Source organism: Trichosurus vulpecula, chromosome 2 (assembly GCF_011100635.1).
Source record: "Trichosurus vulpecula isolate mTriVul1 chromosome 2, mTriVul1.pri, whole genome shotgun sequence".
In the NCBI taxonomy this organism is placed as follows: Eukaryota; Metazoa; Chordata; class Mammalia; order Diprotodontia; family Phalangeridae; genus Trichosurus; species Trichosurus vulpecula.
Window position 1 is genome coordinate 117,369,412 of NC_050574.1, and position 16,620 is coordinate 117,386,031.

Sequence of the window (16,620 nt, forward strand, 5' to 3'; positions counted from 1 at the left end):
TCTCTCAGGAGGTGGGTAACATACTTCATCATCAGTCCTCTGGAATCAGGGCTGCTCCTCCTCTGTATTCTTCATAGTCACCATTCCTTTACTGAATAGTAATATGCCATTACATTTATGTGCCAGCATTTATTTAATCATCACCTAGGCTATGGGCACAAAGTTTTTATTAAACCATAGAGTCATAGGTGCTCAGAACAAGAAATTTGATTTGAGACATCATCTAATCTTAGCCACTTATTTGACAGAGAAGGAAACTGAAATACAGAGAGGAGAACTCACCTGCCCAGAATGATATAGGTAGGTTAAGGAGAACCCAAGTATCTAGGTCTCCAGTTCATTGTTTATGGTAGAACTAGAAAGCTGGGAGAGCTTTTAAATTGGTAGAGCTGGAGACAGCCTTTGACACAATCTAGGCCAGTCTAGCCACTTTACAGCTGGGAAAACTGCCAGATATATAGCTAGGTCCTCAGGTCCATACAGTCCTTGCATCTTAGGAATTTGTAATCTAAAATAGATAGCTTAATCTATGTAAAATGTAGCCAGATTGAAGAGCAGAAATACCTTCCTCTGTCAGCCCCAGGGTCAGTAAAGAGCCAAAGTTCTCATAGATTGTTCAGACTTTGGAGACCAATCTAATCTAATCCAACCCCTCCCTCATTTTACTTGAGGCTTGCCGAGGTGGAGGTCACATACCAAAGTGGTGACTAGACCTGGGTTCTCCTGAATCCCAGCACAATGAACTTGGCTCTATTCCAGCCTGCTTTACAGAGTTAGGAGGACTTGGCCTGGAGAGATATGGTTACCTATCTATATGGTGATACTCTGGGTATGTCCTCCAATATTCCCGAGTCCCACAACATTTGGACCTCAGGACAGAGAGGACATGTGTACCAAGAGTGAATGAATACTTTGCATCATGTATGCACCACATGTTGGCAGTCATTGGTATGGAGTGCAGTGAACCTCCGTGGGGAAGTGCACCCTACAACTTAGTTCAGGCCCTTATCGCCTGTTTTTTGCCTGAGCCTTTGCAACAGCCCTGTAATCGGTTTGCTTGCACCTAGCTTCTTACTCCTCCTAACCATCCTCCACAGAGCTGCCCAATTGACATTCCTAAAGCGGGAGTCTGACCACGTGACTCCGGCTGCTCAGAAGCCTTTGGTGGCTTCCCATTGCCTCCAAGATAAAATACCGGTTCCTCTACATGACATTTAAAGGCCTTTACGTCTGATTCCAAGCCATTTTTTCAGGCTTATAACGTTACTTCCCCCTCACTCACTCTGTACTGTAGGCAAACTAACCTACTTGCGGTTTCTAGTGTGTGACATACCATGTCCTGCCCCCATACCTTTGCCCATTCCTGTGATTCTCTCATCCACTCCACCACTTGATTGTACATTTTGTACATTTGTAAAATTGTACAGAATGATAAACTGGTGAATTACCAGCCTGGAAAACAGGAAGCCTTCGCTGCTAAGGATTTGTCGAGCATCTTAAAGGCTTTGAAGCCTTAGTCTGCTCTCAGATGCTTTGGGTCTAAACCTCAGGAAGCTACAACCTTGTATAATAAGTTGCCTATTAGCTACTGGAGGCAAGGCAGGCATTGACTTTTGCCATACTGCCCCTTCCAGATACCTCTTAGTTTTCTTTGAGTCACCCTCTTACTCCCCCTTTAGTTAGTTCTAGCTCTTCCCTGATCTTACCCCTCCATTCCTTCCAAACCTCAGTCATTCATAATCATAGACTGGTAGAGCTGGAAGGCATATTAGAACACAGAGTATAGGGGGTTAGAATATAGACTCTAGAAACCTCAGAACATGAACTGTTAGAACTCAGAGCAGTGTCAGAATATAGAATGTTAGCACTGATTAGAACCTCACAACATAGACTGTTAGAACTCAGGGTTCAAAGTGTTAGAATATAGGCTGTTAGTACTCTAAGAACTTCAGAACATAGACTGTTAGAATTCAGAGCACCAATATCAGTGTGAGAAGAACCTATCTGATCCAGTTACTTCATGGTAGTAGAGGCTGCATTTAATTAGTTGAGCAGAACCAAGTGATGGTTTGCTTTGAAACCCAACCCTGGCAGCTTCGCGGTTAATCTGGAATTGCTTCCTACCCCTCCTTTAGTTCAGCTTTTTTATTATCCAATCAATTCAGACTCAGGGCAGTATCCATGGAGCTCTGTCGTTCACAGAAATGTTATGTCCTTGGTCAGACAGCTTGATGTAGTGAACAGACCTCTGGGTTGGGACTTAGAGGACCCAGCTTGGAGTCCTTGCCCCACCATCTCCTCCTAGGGCAAGAGATGTCCCCCCTTTCTAGGCCTCCACAAGTTCCTCTGTAAAATGAGGGGGCTGGCTGGTTTAGATGATCTCAAAAGCTTCCACCTGCTCCGAATCAACGATCCTGCACTTTTCATGAGAGGTTGCTGCTGAGAAAATGGACTGATAACATCAAAGCCTTCAGCTGCAAGTTTTATTATGCCCTGATATGTGAGGTGCTGGTTGGGGCTGGGAGAAGTTGCCCTTTAAAAAAAAATCACGGTGTGTTCGATAAGAACACAGCTGTGGCCACCATTACATTGGATAACCACATTCCAAGCAGGGAGGGGAGACAGATAGTGAGTTCCCTGGGAGCACTGAATATGCTTGAAATGTGCTTGAAATACTGGATCAGTTAGGCCCATGCAGAAGGCCTGGCTCTATGCAGAACATATTTAAATAACTTATGTATGCACATTACAAACGTCATTGCTTTTTGTTGTACCAATAATATGGGTGATTAGAAAAGGGCTGCAATCTATTTGAGCCCCAAGGAGCATTGTTGAGAATTCCCCAGAGAGTCTTATTTTAGCATGGTCATGTTAGTAAAAAGAAGGGAAATTTATCTTTCCTACTGAGTCCAAGGTTAAGGAGTGCAGTGGAAAGAACTCTGGACTCGAAGTAAGAAAACGAGGCTTTGAACACCGATGGTGGCACTAACCAACCACAGGATTATTGGCAAACTCCTACGGAGCCTCAGGAAGGGAGCAAGCATTTATTAAACACTTACTGTATACCAGCCACTGTGCTGAGTGTTTTATAGATATTATCTCATTTGATCCTCGCTGGACGGATAGGTGCCATTACTGAAACAGACAGCCAGAGGTTATGTGATTTACCCAGTGTGACACAGCTACTATCAGAGGACGGATTTTAACTTAGGTCTTTCTGACTCCAGACCTGGAGGCTTAATTCACTGTTACCACCCAGCTGGGTAAAGGGGAGAAGTAACATCAGCCCTCCCTACCTCATAGAGATGTTGTAGAGAAAACGCTTTGTAAACCATTACATGCTGTAAAAATGTGGGTTGTAATATTATGCAATGTTGTAATAACTTTGGTAATATTTTAAAGAGCTTTAGAAACCCTAAAGTGATATATTCACATATACCTGCATATGTGCATGCACATACATACACACGTATGCACGTGTACACATGCATACATATATGTGTTAGATGACATTTATGTAATACTTTTATGGGCATCTAGGTGGTATATAGAATGTCAGGCCTGTAGTCAGGAAGATATGAATTCAAATCCAGCCTCAGACATCTACTAGTTGTGTGAGCCTGGGCAAGTCACTTAACCCTGTTTGCCTCCGTTTCCTCATCTGTAAAATGAGCTGGAGAAGGAAATGGCAAACCGCTCCAGCATCTTTGCCAAGAAAACTCCAAATGGGGTCACAAAGAATCAGACATGACTGAAATTACTTAAAAGAGTTTTCTTCACAATGGTCCTAGGAGGTGGGGAGTAAGTATGATTGTGTTTGGCTGAACATGTAGATGACACACACATTGCATTTTCAGATGACACAGAGCTATACCATCACATAGCCAACACATCAGAAGACAGCCTGATAAGAAGGATACTATATATATATTATATATATATATATACATATATATATATGTGTGTGTGTGTGTGTGTGTGTGTATACATATACATATATATATGTATATACATACATACATAAAACTATAAGAAGAAGGTAGTACAGATATTACCTTTATTTTAAACCTCAGGGAAATTGAATAAGTGTCTTACTAATAGTCACACAACTAGAAAGCATCTGAGCCATGATTTGACCTGAAATCTATTGATTCCAAGTCCAATGATACATACATATACATAAACATACATACACACACACACATATATACATACACACATGTATTTTTTTCTTTTTTTTATTCTTTTAACATTGTCACTTCCCAAAGACCCTCCATCCCCCAGCCTCCCACCAAAGAACCCTTGCATTCATTTTCACATTGTCCATTTGCTCTTAAAACCTAATTAACAGTAACTGTAGCCTCTGTAGGAGAGGCGTATAAAACAGATGTTACACTTGGAACAAATAAATACAATTCAGCTGAACAAACCAGCACGTTGACTGCGTCTGACAACATATGTCTCATTCCATTCCTTTAGTCCACCCCCTAAAGGGGAAGGAGACATATAGAATAGGGAAGTTGAGAGGAGAGGCAGGTTTAGATTGGAAGATCGTGAATTCCATTTTGATCCTATTTTCTACCACATTAGCTTGTGAGCTCCTTGAGAACAGGGGCTGTCTTTTATTGTTCTTTGTATGTCCGGCACTTAGCACAGTAACTGGCACATAGTAGGCGTTTAATAAATATTTACTGACCCATATGTAGACATGCTGGTGCTACATTCAGGTAGAGATACACAGTAAGCAATTGGAAGTGTTGGAGGGGAGAGATCAGGACAGAATCGGAAAATCTTGGAGTTTTAAGGGGCTTCAGAAACCTAAGCCAGTGCAGACCACAGCAAAAATGCTCTCTCTGCCCTTTTGGACAATCCTCCTTTGGTGGAAGCATTTCAGTGAGGAGGAACCTGCCACCTCCTATGGCAGCCCATTCTGTTTTTGGATTGGATTGGGGCTGAATATGATTTCTCGGGGGAAAAATTTCTCTTGTTTACGAAACAAAATTATGATGTTGATGTTCAGTCATGTCTGACTGTAGTTGAATCATTTCAGTCGTGTCTGACCCATTTGGGGCTTTTCTGCCAAAGATACTGGAGTGGTTTGCCACTGCCTTCTCCAGCTCATTTCACAGATGAGGAAACTGAGGCAAACAGGGTGAAGTGACTTCCCCAGGGTGACCCATCTAGTAAGTGTCTGAGGCCAGATTTGAACTCAGGAAGTCGAGTTTTCCTGACTCTAGGTCTGTCTCTGTGTCTCCTGCACTGCCTAGTTACCCCACACAAAATTATAAACCTGTTTAAAGAGGTCCCTGCTGATTCTGGGCTTTCTCTGCCCATGAAATGGAGTGGAGAAAAGACCCCTCCCCACCCCCGGCCAAAAACCGCCCCCCACCTTTATTTTACACATTCTATGTGTTCATTGGTGAATTAGGGCTATGACCGTAGACTGTAGACAGATAATGTCATCTTTGATTCTATCAACAAGTGTGAAATGCAGGGCACTTACATGGTTTAATTAGTAGATTTTGGACCAGGGCTGGGGAATCTTTGGCTTCAGGCCACATGTGGCCTTCTAGATCCTTAAGTTTGTCCTTTTGACTGAATCTAAATTTTTTTTTTGTTTTTTTTTTTGGGGGGGGGGGTGTTTTTTGCAGGGAGGAAGGCAGGGCAATGGGGGTTAAGTGACTTGCCCAAGGTCACACAGCTAGTCAGTGTGTCAAGTGTCTGAGGCTGGATTTGAACTCAGGTCCTCCTGACTCCAGGGCCGGTGCTCTACTCACTGCGCCACCCAGCTGCCCCCTTGAATCTAAATTTTACAAAACAAATCTGTCCTAGGCTCCTATTGTTGGAAGGAATCTCAGAGATTATCTAGTCTAGGTCCATACTTCAACGGAAATTCCCTCTCCAGCATCAACAAGCGACCATCTAGCCTCAGCTTTCCAACCACACATGATCCCACCATTCCATTATTATTCCATATTCCATATATTATGAAGCCAGAGACCTATTTGTCCTAGTACTGCCTTTGGTGACACTTGTGAGAAAACTAGATACAAGTCAAGGCTCATTAGAATGATATGCAATATTTTGTGGCACAGATGTAGGAGTTTAGAAAAGGGAAAGTTGGGGCAGCTAGGTAACACAATGAATAGAGCACCTGCCCTGGAGTCAGGAGGACCTGAGTTCAAATTTGGCCTCAGACCCTTGACGCTTACTAGCTATGTGACCTTGGGCAACTCACTTAGATTGCCTCTCCTGCTCCTCAAACAAAAAAAAAAAGAAAAAGGAAAGTCACTGGGTTGGAGTAATCAAATACAGCTCAGCTCCATAGCCAACCCCACTGTTGGACATCAGCCAACCAGAGAAAAGAACCCCTCCCCAAACATGGTACTATGTGCTTACTGTCGTGTCTTGATCATCAAGAAACAAAATATTGGCTTGGGCGTGAGCATACGTGGAATAGCAGCAACCCAGGAACCATGTAAAATGAAGGAGTTGAGTGAGATCAGACCTTTTTTCATTAGAGAGCAGTCTCCTGGTCCTCCTCAGACTACAGCCCAGCAGGCACAACCAACCATTTCACGTTCTCTCTGTTATCGGCTGGTAGATCTCACGCTTGTATGGACAAGTATGTAGAGGATGCATTTAAGGTACCCAGAGAATCCCACACACCTGAGACAGGTGTCATAGAGAGTCCCTTCCTTCCAGCCGTCACGTCACATCGTTCGAAGGTCTCTTCCAGTGTTGAAGTCTGTGGAGTCAGATCCTCCCTCAGGGACTTGGGACTTCTGGGCGAGTCACTTAACCTCAATTTGCTTCCTTTTCCTCCTCTGTAAAAATGGGGATAATAATGACACCCACTTCCCAGGATTTGCTGTGAGGATCACATGAGGGAGCATACGTGAAGTGCTGTGTAAACCTCAAAACGTTGTATAAATGCTAGCGAAATAGTACTAATGGTAACAGTATGAACAGTTTATTGAAATGCCATAGGCTCTCCCAGCATTTGGTTAATGGCTCTGCTGTTCATTGAATTCACCATCCCTTAGCTTTAAACAAAATCTTAAGGCTTTTGTCGTCAGCAGCCTTATGGGGATGTCAGAGGGAAGGGGGTGTCCCTATTGAAAGAGGGATAGTTTATTTTATGTGTCTCCTGACGACGGAATCAGGTGTGCCTGAGTGGGAAAGGGTCAACATGGGAGTCAGAGGCTACGACTGCCATTAGCTTGGACTGGGCAAGTCGCCATCGTTCTAGCCCTTAGTTTTCTCATTTATAAAATAAAAAGATTGGAATCTTTCTCCCTACTTGGACACTCACTATTGTGTGGTCTCGATTTTATAAGATCGCTTTGCTTATAGCTCCATCATTGTACAAATTTATGATTTTTATCATAAATATCAAATCCTTGGTTTCACTTTTAAAGCCCTTTGTAGCCTGGCTCCTTCCCGCCTTTTCCAATCTTCTCACATCTTACTCCCCTCCTCATATCCTACTGACCCTCTGGCCGTCCCCACATGCCAGGAATTACCTCTCTCCTCATCTTTAACTCCTGGATTCCATCAAGTCCCAGCTAAAATCTTACCTTCTGAAAGAAGCCTTTCTTGGTCGTCCTTCCCTCTGAGATTATTCCTAATTTATCCTGTATACATCTTGAGAGGTTTGTACATCATCTCCCCTATTAGATTGTGACCACATTGAGGTCAGGGACTGGTTTTTTTTGTTTGTTGTTTTCACCTCTCTTTGTATCCTTGACACTTAGCATAACGCCTGGCCCTGGAACTTGTAAGTGCTTGATAGATGCTTGTTGACCTGACTTATCACCTGAATTCATGTTTGTCAGGTCCAGGTCTTTGATATTTAGAGGGCAAGCTGAGTGTTATATGCTAAGGACTCCAATCAAGGCAGAAGCCCTTACATAAACAATTAAATTTCAGAATAGAAAAGCTAAACAGAAGTACCATGTCTGAGTTGGCTAATTATCACTCCTTGCTTAACAAGCATTGCTGGGACGCCTGTGTTATGTCTCTCAGCAGTGGTGGAAAATCCCAGCATTAGGAGTGGTGGGGTGGTGGTGGACGTCTATTGCAGTGACAAGGCCCTCTCCGCTTGCCTGGAATGCTCCTACCTTCTGGCTCAACCATCCTCCCTTTCCTTCCCCTCTCTTCTCCTCCCTTCCCAGCTGGCACATTTTCCCCTGCCCTCTCCTCACTGGCCAGGGCACACTCATTGGGCAGTGAATTAGCACAGAGCTAGGAGGAGGGCTAGGGCAAGGTGACAGCGGAGCACATTATTTTTTGCCTGTCTGCCCTTATTTTTCTTTGCAAGCCTTTTCACATCGGTAATTTCTTACTCTGTACACACCCCCCATGTGTGCAGGGCCATGACAAGGCCAGATTAAGTTTGGTACAATGAAAAGAGCCAGCTCCATAGGAGCAGATCTGATGTCTGGCTTTGATTCCCAGCTCTGAAGCTTATTCGATGCACAACTCGGGACACATCCCTTCTCCGAAGCTTGATTTGCTGGATAAAATGATGGGGTTAGACCCCTCAAGTTCTGAAGTTCCTGCTGGCTCTGACATTCAGTGGTCTAAAATCATAGAATCGTAGGATTTAGAATTGGAAGAGACCTTAATCTACTCCAAGTAAGGCTGAGTGAAATAAACTGGCTCGTTGAAGATCACCCATCTAATTAACAGAGCTGAGATCTGAACCCAGAACAGAATCACAGAGTCGTAAGGGACTACAGAAGCCAGTTAAACTAGCCCGTACCTGAACAAGATTGCACTCTATAACTAACCTGACAAATGGCCCCCTAGCCTCTGCTTAAAGAACTCTCGTGATAGGTAATCCCCTCCCTTCCATAGCAGCCTCTTCTACTTTGGGACAATTTAATAAAGATTCTGGATCCTAGAACAAAAAAAGCTCAACCCCTTCATTTTTAATTTTATCATTATTATTATTTTATTTCATTTTTTATTTCTTTCTTGATGAACGAATGTATTTTCTTTCCCTGCCCCCATGTTCCTCAAATCCCACCATTGAAAAGGAAAAAGAAAAACCATACCATTGGTTCAAGTACACCAATCTTCCATGCTGGCCATATTCAAAAAATGTATGTTTAATTTTATAACTTGGATACGTGGTTGAATCATTTTCCTTCTGTAGGATTTAGTCTCCTTATCGGTAAAATGAGGGATTTGAATCAGCTGATTACTGAGATCCCTTTCATTTTTATCTTTGTATTCCTAGCACCTGGAATAGTGCCAGGCACATAATAGGTCCTTAATAAATGTGTCTTGATTGACTTGTAGCCTTCGATTCTGTACAGCACTTGTAAATATTTTGATTTTAGTGGGTTTTTTTCCTCATGGTAGCAGTTCTTTCCCCCCCTGGTGCCAAGACCCACACCCACCTTCTCAGCCAGGGTTTCCTGTGGCTGGCACTGCAGGGCAGATTTCCAAAGCCCATGCTCGGTGAGCCTTTGGGTTATTCTGTTGGCTATTTACCTCTTTCTCAGAAGGCTGAAATTGTGAAAGCAGAGTTCTTTATGAATCCTTGTTGTAGCTTTGCAAAGAGCCCTGGATTTCAAGTCAGAGGACCTAGGCTGGAATCCCAGTTCTGCTCCTTAACCTTGTGTCCTTTGGCCTGAAACTTCCTGTCTCTGGTGCTCAGTTTCCCCTGGTGTAAAATTAGAGGGTTAGACCAGATGATCTCACTCAGCACTGTCCAGTGTCAGTTCTTGTAAATCACCATAACAATGTCCATCTCCCCAGAGGAGTCCATCCTATCATTCCCTACCCATCCTAGTCTTAGTCCTCAGGTAAGTGGGAGGAAGCAGGAAGAGGAGGAAGGGAAGCGTGAGAAATCACTTGAAGGATCTGTCTAATGTCCTCATACCCAAGTATACCTGTGACAAGTAATGAAGCTGATGAAAAATTTGAGATACTGACGGTTCTGTGAGAGTTATGGGGATAAGGGATGGCTGACTTCGGCTGTGATTGTGTGAGTTAGCCATTATCTAATTGGGGAGGCCTCATGGAGGCATAAGGGTACAATGGAAAGAACACCAGATCAGCAATCAGTAGGTGGGTTTCGGTACCCGTTCTGCAGGTCACTATCTACATGATCAGATCTGGGTCCCTTCATCTCTCTGATCTAAAGTTCCCTCCTCTTTCAAATGGTAAGAATAATCCTTGGATGAGAGACTGCTAGCTAGTGCAGTGGATAGAGTGCCAGGCCTAGAATCTGGAAGATTCCTCTTCCTGAGTTCAAATCCAGCCTCAGACACTTACTAGCTGTGTGACTCTGGGCAAGTCACTTAACCCTGTTTGCCTCAGTTTCCTCATCTGTAAAGTGAGCTGGAGAAGGAAATAGCAAACCATTCCAGTATGTCTGCCAAGAAAACCCCAAACGGGGTCATTCAGAGTCAACTCAACAGCAACAGTCCTTGGATTTCCCACCTCACCAACCATGCGGAAAGACCAAATGAAATAAGGCAATGGGTAGCTATAAGGCACTTTGGAAATCACAACATGCTATATTTGACAATTGAGTTGCTCTTGTACAAAACAATATTATCTTTTTCATCCTCATTATGGGCTAGTTCTATGTCCTGGCCGTATGAAATGTGGCCCCTTTTTCTACTATAAAATTGAATCCAGAGATCACAGCATCATCCCACTCTTTCAGATTTACATGGAATATCTGTCTCTCAGAATTCTCTGGCCTCACACCTTCTATCTCAGCCTCTTGATACCCTTTACAATCCTGTTTTTATGATCATATTAGCAGCTTCCATTTCTTTCATTCTAGTAAAATGAGCAGAGACTTGGGGGTGAGCTGGAAGAGTTTCTTCTCTCATTAACCCACATGAAGATCACTTGATTTAGGGACAGACCTAGTAGAAGTATGTCTTGTCCAGATACCTTTGGTAGTTTCTTGGCTGTGGGGAAGCAGTGTGGCATTGTGGATCCTCTAAGAGCTGACTGTCAGCCCAGGAGACTTGAGTTCGAGTTCTGCCCAGACACACATGGGCAGGTCATTTAACCTCTCTTGCTCTCAGCCATTCTCTAAGATGGTAAACTGCAGCAAAAGGGCCGACATGGATCAGTAGAAGGAGTTCCTTATGTTAGTGAAATCCCGGGTCCAATCTGTGTCCTTATCCCATATGACCATGACAAAGTCACCTCTCAGAACTTGTTTCCCAACCTGTAAAATGGGGATGATCTCTTCTTCCCAGAATTATTGTGAGGAACAGCCCTCATAAACCTTAAAGCTCTATATGAACATGAGTTAACGTTAGTTCACATTACTGGTTCCTTTGTTTTTCTCTGGGTCTGTAACCTGCCCAAGATTATACAGCAAGTATGTCTCAAAGGCAGGACCTGGACCCCACATGTTGCTTCTTGTTTTCAGGATGAAGATGAAGAGAATGATTTCTTTAATCATAGATAAAGCCATTTATACCCTCTGCCTTCACTTCTTTATTTTATTTTATTTTTGGAGGCAGTCGGGGTCAAATGACTTACCCAGGGTCCCATAGCTAATAAGTATCTAAGGTTAGATTTGAACTCAGGTCCTCCTGACTTCAGGGCTGGCACTTCATCCACTGTGCCGCCTAGTGGCCCCTTCTGGCTTCACTTCTTGACTCTACAATGACTTCTAACATCATCTGTCACCCAACTGAAACTGTTCTATCACAAATTACCAGTGACCACAAATGATAGTCTCGGTCCTCCTGTTTCCTGATCTCTCTGTTGCACTAATACAGGTTTTCCTCCTTGGTACTCCCCCCTATACTGTCTTTCTGCTCCCCCCGCCAATATTTGTCCCATCTGAGCCCTTCTGTCTGTTCACGTGGTCACAGCCTTGGCTCAAGCTCTTATCAGCCTGTGAGAGAGAGTGGGGAGAGGAGGGATACTGGGAAACCAAGGTAATGTTTAAAAAAATCCATAAAAACTTATTAAAGAAAAAAAAACCTTCCCAACTTGGCCCTAACCTATCTTTCCAGTTTCTTCTTCCCACCGTCAGTGGTCTGGCCAAACTGGACTTTTCTCTGCTGCTTGCATGGGAGCCTTTCCTATTTCTTTGGCTTTACATAGGCCATCACCCATGTCTAGGACACACTCCTTCCTTACCTACGCTTTTTAGAATCCCTCTCTTCTTTCTCCATAAAGCCTTCCCTAATCTTCTCTCCCCCAGACTAGTTCTTTATGTTTCCTAACTACCTCATCTTTCTTTTGAATATTTTTGTTCTGAATATTCTCTTATTTGCACATATTGTCTCTCCCAATAAAGGATAAGCTTCTTGAGAGCAGGAACTGTCCCATTTTTGTCTATGTATGCCCCAGGACTAAAAACAGGGTCTGGTACCTAATAGATGCTTAATAAATACTTGATTGGTGGATGGATGGATGGATGGATGGATGGATCCCATTCTGGTGGACCCTCACTGCTCCCTACAGAACTTTGGTGTAAAGGGCCATGATGAGCTGCCTCTCTCATCAGTTGGCACCTGTTTCCCCTAACTTTTGACCTCAACAAACTGACCTTTCTCAAGTCACCTCACTCCCCCAGTCCTCAGTTTCTTCATTTGTAAAAAGAATAAGAATCCATTCACTCCCTCCCTCTCAGGGTTGTTATAAGGAAAACATATCACCAACCTAAAGCTATAGAAACATGAGCTATTATTTGATGAGAAAGACAGAGAGTAAGCAAGCTTTTGGATTCTTACCCAAACTGTGTTGGGTAAAGAAAAGCATGGCAGGTGGAGAAGGGAGGAGGTGGTAGGAAGGAGGGGAGGAACGGCCGCAGGGAAGGAGACACAAGAACCTTAGGACCAGAATCAAAACAGCCCTGCTTGGCTTGGCGAAGGCCCAGCAACAGATCTACAATAAACCATTTATCAGCCCGAGCTGTTGGCTCAGGACGGCCTGGGCCGACAAGCCTGGAGATTATCTATGGCAAACACATTTTTCTCGAGTGCCCAGCACTAACAATTGAAGGTAACTCTTTAAGAAGGGACGGGGGATTTATCCAGCCATCTAAGTGGGGATGTTGGACATAGTGCCTGCTAACCATGACAGAGGCCTGCCTCCTTGCCTCACAATGGTGGATGACTGATGATAATAATAACCTTCCACTGAAGTCTTTCTCCAATGTTCCATCATGGCATGGATGGGACCCTACGGTCCCAAAATTTATGCTAGTGGAGTGTAAACTGTGGCAAGTCCTGCCAGGCTTGAAAATGACTGGACTTATGGGTCAGTCCTCCAGCCTAGTCATTTTAGGGAGACTTCTCAGAGAGTTGGTCCTTAGGGATCTGACATTTTTGGCTACAGAAACTCATGAAACTATTTACTGAAAGGTAGTGATGGTGGTGTTCTTTAGTTGTTTTCAGTCATGTCTGACTCTTTGTGGCCCCTTTTGGGGTTTTCTTGGCAAAGGTACTGGAATGGTTTATCATTTCCTTCTCCGGGTCATTTTACAGATGAGGAAACTGAGGTAAACAGTTAAGTGACTTGTCCAGGGTCACATAGCCAGTAAGTATCTGAGGCCAGATTTGAATTTAGGAAAAGGAGTCTTCCTGACTCCAAGGCCCATCCTCTATCCACTGTGCCTCCCAGAGGAGCTTAAATCTTTATCAGTGGAGAGAAGATCCACACTTGGGGAATTGATGGCTTCCTGTTCTACTGAAGCATCACAACCCTCCTCCTCCTCTGAAAGAGTGTAGGGTGTAAGCCCCTTGAGGACAGGAGCTTTCTATCTTTGCATCTCCAGCATGGGGCAGAGTGCCCAACGCATAGTAGATGTTTGATAAATGCTTGTTTATTGATTAGATAAAAATGCTAATCAGTAGCTTACACTTCTCCAGTGTTGACATTTTTTTCCAGTATTTACATTTTCCAATGTATTTTCTCACTTATGTTTTGTCGTTAGGTCTTCAGAAATGCCCTGTGTGTGAGGCAGAGCAAGGATTAGTATCCTGATCTTACAGATGAGCAAACCGAAGCTTTGATTGGTTAAGTGATAGAGTAGAGAGACCAGAGCACTTACTTTGAATTCTGGGTTTGCTACTTAACTGTTGCTGGCCCGGTGCCATGTTGTCCCCTTTCCTTTTATTCTCTATCCAATAAGGAGATTGGAGTAAATGACCCCTTCCCGCTTTAAATCCTATGATTCTGTGAGTATCCTATAGTCGGACACATGTCTAAGAAAGTGGGACTTAAACATACACACACACACACACACACACACACACACACGCACACTTTCTGTCTTACATTTGGCAGGACCAGGACAAAAAACTGGCTCTCCAGACTCTCAGGCCACTACATCTCTTTGACTCCTTCCTTTCTCTCTTCTTTGTGGTTAAAAACCTTTTAGTGGTCCCTGCATTTAGCCCTAGGGTGGCCAGGTGGTCCAGTGGCTAGAGCCCTGAGCCTGGAGTCAGAAAGACCTGAATTCGAATCTGGCCTCAGACATTTACTAGCTATGGGACCCTAGGTAAGTCACTTAACTCTCTTTGCCTCAGTTTCTTCATCTGTAAAACAGCTGGACAAAGAAATGGCAAGATACTTGACCAAGAAAACCCCAAGGGGGATCGTGCAGAGTTGGGCATGACTGAACAACAACATTTAGCCCTGCCACATCTGTAATCTGAAATCACTTCACCTTTTCTTAACCATGTTTCTTCATCTGTAACATAAAGTCATGGGACTAAATCTGCAGTCACAAGCCTGAGCTCTTCCCCTTGTATGCTTTGAGACTTTCCCACTCCCTGATTCTTTCTGTCCCCTCTTCTCCTCCTCCCTCAATTTCTTCATCCGCGAAGTGAGATAATGAGCACTATTTATTTCTTAGTGTTATCCTGTAGAAAGCATTTTGTAAATACCAAAGCTCTATGAAAGTTTGAGGTTATTGTTCTCTCATACTCCCCATCGTCTCATTTGCTCCAGTCCCAGGCAAATGAGCAGAACATACAGATTAAGAAAACCAAGACAGAGAAGGAAATTCACTTGCCCAAGGTCACCCCGCTAGTAAAGCGGTAGTAGGGCTGGACCCCAATTCTTCTGAGTCTTGTGCTGTGATACAAATGACTATTAGAAGGGGTGAGAGTGAGAGGGTCTGGGGCTTACTGGGCTGGGGTAAGCCACATGGGGCCTTTACTGCCTGGCCTTATGATGGACCAGGAAGAAGTCATTTAGGGGTCCCATGTTAGCCCAGACTTAATATAGTCTTAGGGATTGTTTGAGAAGTATGCAGCATTCCGCTCTCTGGTTTTCAGATCAAGAACAGAGAATATAAAATGCTATTGAATAAATGTCACAAATAACCAAAAATAAACTTCATTTCTATGACTTAAAGTGAAGCTGGTATCTGAGAGTTAGAAGGAACCTTAGCGGTCATGGAGTCCAACCCTTATTAAGAGAAGGAATCATCGCAGACTTCCTGACAAATGGTTATCCAGCCTTTCCTTAGGGACTTCCAGGTTTGAGGCGCTCAGTAGCCAGACACTTAAAGGGGAGGAGGAGAAAATGATCATCACTTCCTGGCTTTACATTTGTCCAAGCTCTGACAGTGACTTTTTCTTGTTCAGTCATTTTCAGTCGTGTCCGACTCTCTGTGGCCCCATTTGGGGCTTTCTTGGCAGAGATACTGGAGTGGTTTACCATTTCTTTCTCCAGCTCATTTTATAAATGAGGAAATTGAGGCAAATAGGGTTAAGTGACTTGTTCAGGGTCACATAGCTAGTAAATGTTTGAATTAGGATTTGAAATCAATTCTTCCTGTCTCCAGGCCTGGCACTTTATCCACTGAGCCACCTAGCTGCCCCTGAGAGCTCCTAAAACCCAACTTTTTAAAAAGTTGACACACACCCCACCACCACCCTCTTAACTTTTTTCTTTAAGACAGTATGAGGCATGTCCAAACATATCTTTTATATATGTTTTTGGAAACTTGGGCATCCTGGAAATCCTCATTTTTCGGTCTGAGAAAAGAAAAATTTTACAGTGCAGAAGGTCTAGTTTCAGGAAGTATCATCGTCATCTTAGGGCTTTTAGAATGTCACTGCTAAAGTATTGAGTAACCATGCTATGATTTTGAACCACTTGGTCCTTGGTGCATACATGAGCCAGATGAAATCTAACTAAGAGCTAAATTTGGTCAATGGGTGAGAGGGCAATGTGGCATGGCGGAAGGAGCTCTGGATCTGGAGGACTTCTGCTTCTGACTGTCATTTTGACCTCAAGCAAGCTACTTCATCTCTGAGACTCAGTTTCCTTATTTGTAATATGAATGAGTTTGTTCTCACTTGGGAGTTTGCCCCCTCTGGACGAGACGACCCTTGATAGCTCTAAATCTATGTGGTCTTAAGATTTTCTGTCCTCAACCTAGTGGCTTCCAAACACAATTTGCTGTAGAGGCCAAGGGCACTCTCTGGGACTAGGGAAACCTCAAGTTGTTGGTTACCCTCTGTCCCTACCTAGCTTTGCGACCTTAAGCAAGACCTTTCTCTGAGCCTTAGTTTCCTCCTTATACAATGAGTTTAGTCTAGAGGGTTTCTAAGGTCCCTTTGAGAGTTTATAGTCAGTCCGTCAACAAGCATTTAATTAAGCAGC

General features: G+C 43.6%; 1 protein-coding gene across 1 annotated transcript in view; it reads left to right on the forward strand.

Moving 5' to 3' along the window:
- The window catches only part of GAB2 (GRB2 associated binding protein 2), a 249,467-nt gene that overhangs the window by 124,521 nt on the left and 108,326 nt on the right, over positions 1-16,620 (forward strand). The window lies entirely within an intron of this gene.